This window comes from Eptesicus fuscus, chromosome 6 (genome assembly GCF_027574615.1).
Source record: "Eptesicus fuscus isolate TK198812 chromosome 6, DD_ASM_mEF_20220401, whole genome shotgun sequence".
NCBI lineage: Eukaryota > Metazoa > Chordata > Mammalia > Chiroptera > Vespertilionidae > Eptesicus > Eptesicus fuscus.
In genome coordinates, this window is record NC_072478.1 from 47,232,427 (window position 1) to 47,239,532 (window position 7,106).

Genomic DNA, 7,106 nt, shown 5'->3' on the forward strand with positions numbered 1-7,106 from the left:
GGACCTTCTCAGACCTCACCTTATGTTATGCCTTCCTCTGGCTGTCCATCAGTATTCTCCATCATTTCCTTCAATAAACTGGCAAACATAAATAAGTGTCTCCTTGAGTTCTGCGAGCCACTCCCGCAAATGAATCCAATCCGAAAAGGGGGTCATGGGAACCTCGATTTGTAGCTAAGTTGGATAGAAGTTTCTGGGTAACTTGGGGACCTCTACTTACTAGAGATGGAGGCAGTCTTGTGGGATTGAGCCCTTTAACCTGTGGGATCTGACAATTTAAGTAGATAGTGTTAACATTGCATTAAAATCACAGGACACCCAGCTGGTGTTTCAGAGAATTGCTTGTTGTGGGGAAAACCCCCACAGGTCTGGTGTCAGAAGTGTGCTGACGCTCTGACCATTGAGCAACTCGGCTGTTTGTCTTTCTCTGTTCAGGCAACACAATACCATAGAATAAGAGGATTATAAACATCAATTTTTTTTTCTTACACAGTTTTGGAGGCTAGGAAGTCATGATAAAGGTGAAAGCAGAGTCAGTCTGATGATGGCTTGTTTCCTGGTTCATAGATGGCCATCTCTTTGCTGTATCCTGGCTTGGAAATGAGGAAGGTCTCTTTTATAAGGGCACTAATCCCATTCATGGGGGTTCCATCCTCAACATACCACCTCCAAATACCATAACCAAGAGGATTAGTTTTCAACAAATGAATTTGGGGGGACACAAACATTCAGTCTATAGTAGTAATTAAACAGCATTCTCACCACTATTGAATGGACTGGCCATAGAAAGAGATGGCTTTGTTAGGATAGAGACAAGGATATTGGAAAAGGACAAAGAAATGATTTACAAGATCAATTATCACATGAACAATATTTAAGAGAGATATCTATTTTGCAAAGAAAAGAGAAAAAATTTCAAAGATCACTATCCAGGAGCTAACATTTTCAAGGAATAAGGGGGATTGATCAATGGCTTCTGTAGATGATTATAACAATGAGAGATATTTGGTAGTATATTATGATGGAATAATTTTGATGCTAGTGTTTTTTAGGGAAGAGGGAGGTCCCAAGATCTGAAAGGAATTAGGAATAATATTCCATATCATATAGTGGAATGAGATGGTTTATCACCAATTCTATTAGCTGTAGAAAGAGCTTCCTGCATTACATCCCCTATTTAAATAATCAGAGCATTTTCTACTTTTCTATTTATATATTCCTATTTATATATTTATTACATATTCCTATTTATATATTTATTACTTATTATTTGCTTTTTATTATTTTTCACTGTACTTATGGTCAATATGTTATATAATATAACTAGAGTCCTGGTGCACGAATTCATACATGGGTGAGGTCTCTGGGTGTGGCTGGCACTCAGGGCTGATCGGGACCACATGTTGGCTGTGGGAATGCACTGACCACCAGAGGGCAGCTCCTGCATTGAGTGTCTGCCCCATAGTGGTCAGTGTGTGTCATAGCAACTGCTTAACTAGTCAATTGGATGTTCGGTCACTTAGGCTTTACTTAGGCTTTTATATACACTGAGTGGCCAGATTATTATGATCTCTGAATGCATAATAATCTGGCCACTCAGTATATACATATATATATATATTTATATATATATTAGAGGCTCGGTGCATGAATTCGTGCATGGGTGGGTGAGGTCCGGCCAGCCTGGCCAGGGGGAGGGGACATGGGTGGTTGGCCAGCCTGCCTGCTGGTTGAACTGCTGGTCGAGGGGACAACTTGCATATTAGCCTTTTATTGTATAGGATATACACTGAGTGGCCAGATTATTATGCGTTCAGAGATCATAATAATCTGGCCACTCAGTGTATATACTAGTGGCCCAGTGCACAGATTTGTGCACATTGAAAGGAAATTAATTAGAAGAAATATTTTAATATTGCTACTCACCCTTTCTCTATTATAAAAGTGTCAACCAAATTCACGATTGACAATGACAGATCAAAACACACATGTGCAATTGGCGCCAGCGAGAGCTTTATATGTATTGAGAATGCACGAGTCAACTTAGCCTTTTATAGATATAGATAAACTTGCTTAATTAGAACTGCTTTCTGATGTAGCTAAACTTTTTCCAGCCCAGTGAAGCACCCCACAACTTCTCTTCCAGGTAATTGTCAGCAACACAGCAGTAAATATCAACAGGAAGCAGATTATTCTTGTAGATCATGCAGGGAGAACAAAGGGTAAAATATTTAACTACAGCAGTGTTTGACTATCTTCTGTGCAGTGAGAAAACCTGAAGTCATTTTCAAGTTCTACCATTTCTTACTTCTTTCCAGTTGGGTCATGTTTCTAAGCTTTCTAAATCTCCATTTTCCAGCTAATGAAAGTCTCCTATCTACCTACTCCAGGACTTTTGTGAGGATCAAATGAGATGAAGCACAGGAAAATGCTTCACAAACATTTGGTTAAACTATAAAATGTTTGCACCTGGCTATAAAGCAAGTTGGGTTCCTGGGCTGAAGAAACTCTAGGGAGGCTAGTCGATAGAAAGAGGAAGCCAGGAGTTGTTATGTGACATCATTACCCGGCGCCCACAGCAACCGTTTCTGGGCTGGGCTGGGCTGTGGGCCACATTTTGTGACATGGGGGTCTTGGCAGTCTTGGCTGTGATTTCGTGGGGTGTCGCTCCGGGGTGACGGGGCCTGTATCCCACTTGGGGGAAGCCGAGTGTTGGTTTATTGGCACCAGGCCAATGTGTGTCATGGCAGCTTCTGCATTGAGCATCTGCCCCCTGGTGGTCATTGTACATCATAACTACTGGTCAGATGGACACTTAGACTTTTATATATATAGATATATAGATAGGCTGATTTTTATAATAATTGTGTATTTTTGGATTTAAAATAGTTAAATTCTGAAAATCTCATTAACTTGGCACAAGCCAACTGTCTGTTATCACTGGTAAAATTTCTGCCAAACCCCAAAACTGACCATTTTTGCTTCCTAGTACACCAGGAACAGACTAGTGTCTGATAAATGTATAAATATTCAGATTGTATCAGGCAAGTTGGAAATGGGATTATTGTTTATATTTATTTTTCTGACTTTATCCTATTAGTATAATAAACCTATATTTCAAATACCAGAGGCTACAGTCAGTTTCAAAGCCCAGGGGATGCCATGTGAAGACAGAAAAGGTCACCAAAATCTTGTCAGGTCACAATTTTGAGAGTTCTGTTGTGTATGATTTATTAATAATTATTTCCGTGCTTGATCTTGGTAGCATAAAACAGTAATTAAATTTTCACCCTGAGAAGATGAGTAATTGTACTTAGACCCCATGGAGATATGGCTTTGGTAGCTCATATGGTGAATAATTTTAATATCTGCATTTGAAAGAGAAAAATCTACAATAAAAGGTGTTAATTGAAGAACATAAAGCTGATGTTCCCAATTAAATTATTTGCACATTGCTCTTATTTTGTTTTGTTTTCTCATTTTTAAAGGTTAACATAAATGTCCAGTAGATATACAGGCAGACCATCAATTCCAGACTAACATAAGTGAGTATCACAATAAAGCAAGCCACACAAATTTTTTGGTTTCCCAGTGCATATAAAAGTTATGTTTTACACTATACTGTAGTCTATTAAGTATGCAATAGCACTATATTTCAAAAACAACGTGCATGCCTTAATTAAAAAATACTTTATTGCTAAAAGTGTTAACCAAAAGTGAGTTGTAATATTTTTGCTGGTAGCAGGTCTTGTTTTAATGTTGATGGCTATTGACTGATCAGGATGGTGGTTGCTGAAGTTTGGGGAAGCTGTAGCAACTTCTTAAAATAAGACAACAATAAAGGTCCTGGCATCAACTGACTCACAAACAATTTCTCTGTAGCATGTAATGCTGCCACTTTATCAACTCAGTTTATGTACTATTCAAATTTTTTTGCTGTCATTTCAACAATCTTCATAGCATTTTCACCAGGAGTAGATTCCATCTCAAGAAACCACTTTCTATGGTATCCATATATGGCAACAACTCATCCATTAAAGTTTTATCATGAGATTGAAGCAATTCAGTCATGTATTTTAGGCTCGACTTCTAATTCTAGTCCTCTTGCTGTTTCCACCATGTCTGCATTTACTTCCTCCACTGAAGTGTTGGATAGCTCAAAGTGATCCATGAGGGCTGAAATCACCTTCTTCCAAACTCCTCTTAATGTTGATTTTTTTTCACCTTTTCCCACGAATCATAAATGTTCTTAATGGCATATGGAATGGTGAATTCTTTCCAGAAGGTTTTCAATTTACTTTCCCCAGATCCATCAGAGGAATCACTATCTATGGCAGTTACAGCCTTACAAAATGTATTTCTTAAATAATAAGACTTGAAACTTGAAATTACTCCTTGATCCATGGGCTGCAGAATGGATGTTGTGTTAGCAGTCATAAAAAGCATTAATCTCATTGTACATCCCCTCATCAGAGCTCTTGGGTGACCAGGTGCATTGTCAGTGAGCAGTAATATTTTGAAAAGAATCTTTTTTTTTCTGAGCAGTGGGTGTCAACAGCAGGTTTAAAATAGTCAGTAAACCATGTTGTAAACAAATGTGCTGTCATCCAGGCTTTGTTGTTTTATTTATAGAACACAGTCAGAGTAGATTTAGTTTAATCCTGAAAGGCCCAAGGATTTTCAAAATGGTAAATGGGAATTAACTTCAATTTAAAGTCACCAGATGTACTTGTCCCTAATAATTGAGTCAGCCTGTCCTTCGAAGCTTTGAAGTCAAGCATTGACCTCTCTCACTATGAAAGTCCCAGATTGCATCTTCTAAAAAAAGGCTGTTTCACCTACACTGGAAATCTGTTGTTTAGCTTAGCCACTTTCATTAACTACCTTGGCTGTATCTTCTGGATGACTTGCTGAAGCTTCCACATCAGCACTTGCTGCTTCACCTTGAACCTTTATGTTACAGAGATGGCTCCTTTCCTTAAACCTCATGAACCAACCTTTGCTATCTTCAAGCTTTTCTGCTGCAGCTTCCTGAGCTTTCTCAGCCTTCACAGCATTGAAGAGATTTAGGACCCTGCTCTGGATTAGGTTTTGGTTTAAGGACATGTTGTGGCTAGTTTGATCTATTCAGACCACTAAAACTTTTTCCATATCAACAGTAGGCTGTTTCCTTTTCATATAATTTGTGTGTTCACTGCAGTAGCACTTTTAATTCCCTTTAAAAACTTCCCCTTGGCATTCACAACTTGCCCGTTTGGCAGGAGGCCTAACTTTTGTCCTGTCTAGGCTTTCAACATGCCGTCCTCACTTAGCTTCATCATTACTAGCTTTTGACTTAAAGTGGGGGACATGATACTCCTCCTTTCACTTGAAAACTTGGAGGGCATTGTAGGGATATTAATTGACCTAATTTCCATGTTGTCATGTCTCAGGGAATAAGGAGGCCCAAGGAGGGGGAGGTGGTGGCTCATCAATAGAGCAATCAGAACATAAACAACATTTACTAAATAAGTTGGCCATCTTATATGGGCACGGTTTGTGGTACCCCAAAGCAATTACAATAGTAATATCAAAGATGACTGATCACAGATCACCATAATAAATATAGGCAATAAAAATGAGTTTGAAATAGTGTGAGAATTACCAAACTGTGACAAAGACCCAAAGTGAGTAAATGATGCTGGGAAAATGGCACTGATAGACTTGCTAGAAGCAGGGTTACTTGTAATTTGTAAAAAAGTGGAGTACCTGTGAAGAGCAATGAAGCGAAACGCAATAAAACAAGGCGTGCCTGTAGATCCACAGCATTTATTTCAAAATACGTTGCACAAAGGAGTACTTTTGCCTATGAAAATATATGAACTCTCTCAACTCATAAAATAAAAAATAAAAAAATAAAAATAAAACAACCAAAAGGAGAAAAAAGCTGTCATCTTTGCACAAGACAAGCAAGGACTCCACAGTGTGTTCCCATAGAGGCTCTGCTGTTTCCTAAGCACCTGGGTCTCTTCCCCCCTGACTTGCACACAACTGTGAATTAGTGGATCATTGATTCCTTCACCATCTAAGAGCCAATCCAAATACAGCAAAGCAGGGTAACCCCAGAAGCAGAGCAACAAATTGCCCTGCACTTTTGTTTTTCCTCCTCTAATCTATCTAACTTAATAACTGTCCTCCTAGAGATGATTAACAACATATATGATGGCCTTGTCTTTAATTAGCAAATAATTTTGGTACAAGACTGTGCCCTGCTTTGCATTTCACAATCATCAAATGATACTACCCAGTATTAACTTGTCCCATTTCAATGAAACAATAAATGGTAACACAGATTAAACAAACAAACAAACAGAACAAACAAACAAAAAACCCTCAGTCCACTGGCATTTTAACAATCTAATTTTAAACATATAGAAAATAAAATATAAAAATGTTAAATGGCCTCATCTGCTCACCGAGTTTCACATTTATTTATTTTAAAATATATTTTTATTGATTTCAAAGAGGAAGTGAGAGGGAGAGAGAGATAGAAACATCAATGATGAGAGAGAATCATCAATCAGCTGCCTCCTGCAATCCTCCATACTGGGGATTGAGCCCACAACCAGGGCATGTACCCTGATCAGAAATTGAACTGGGACCTCCTGATTCATAGGTCAATGCTCAACTACTGAGCCTTACAGGCCAGGCTGAGTTTCACACTTAAATTAACAAAGGAAAATGGAGGGAAAGCATGAATACTATGTCCTAACCAGTTTTCTTCCAGACTAGAAAACGTTTAAATGCATAATGTAGAGTAGTTATTTAAAATACTTCCTTATTGTATATTACTTCATTGGGTCACTCATTTGTTACTTAAAACCTTAAACAGACATGTAATATGTAGAATGTATACGAGTGCAACTGCTGTGTTTGAAATGAGAGCAGACACTTCAAGTGTGCTCACAATTTAACCAGGTGGCCTACTGTGGCTTGAGTTTGCTGCTTGAGTAGAGAAGGTACAAGCTGCTATATTTGACATCATGTAGCAAATATCTGTCATAAAGAACACAGATATAAAAAGGAAATTATATTTAGAGTTTTATTTTATAAAAGAATTACTCATT

At 38.2% G+C, this 7,106-nt stretch overlaps 1 pseudogene; it reads right to left on the reverse strand.

Moving 5' to 3' along the window:
* Positions 1–3,706: 3,706 nt before the first annotated feature.
* On the reverse strand, positions 3,707–5,387 carry LOC103290736 (tigger transposable element-derived protein 1-like; annotated as a pseudogene).
* Positions 5,388–7,106: the final 1,719 nt, after the last annotated feature.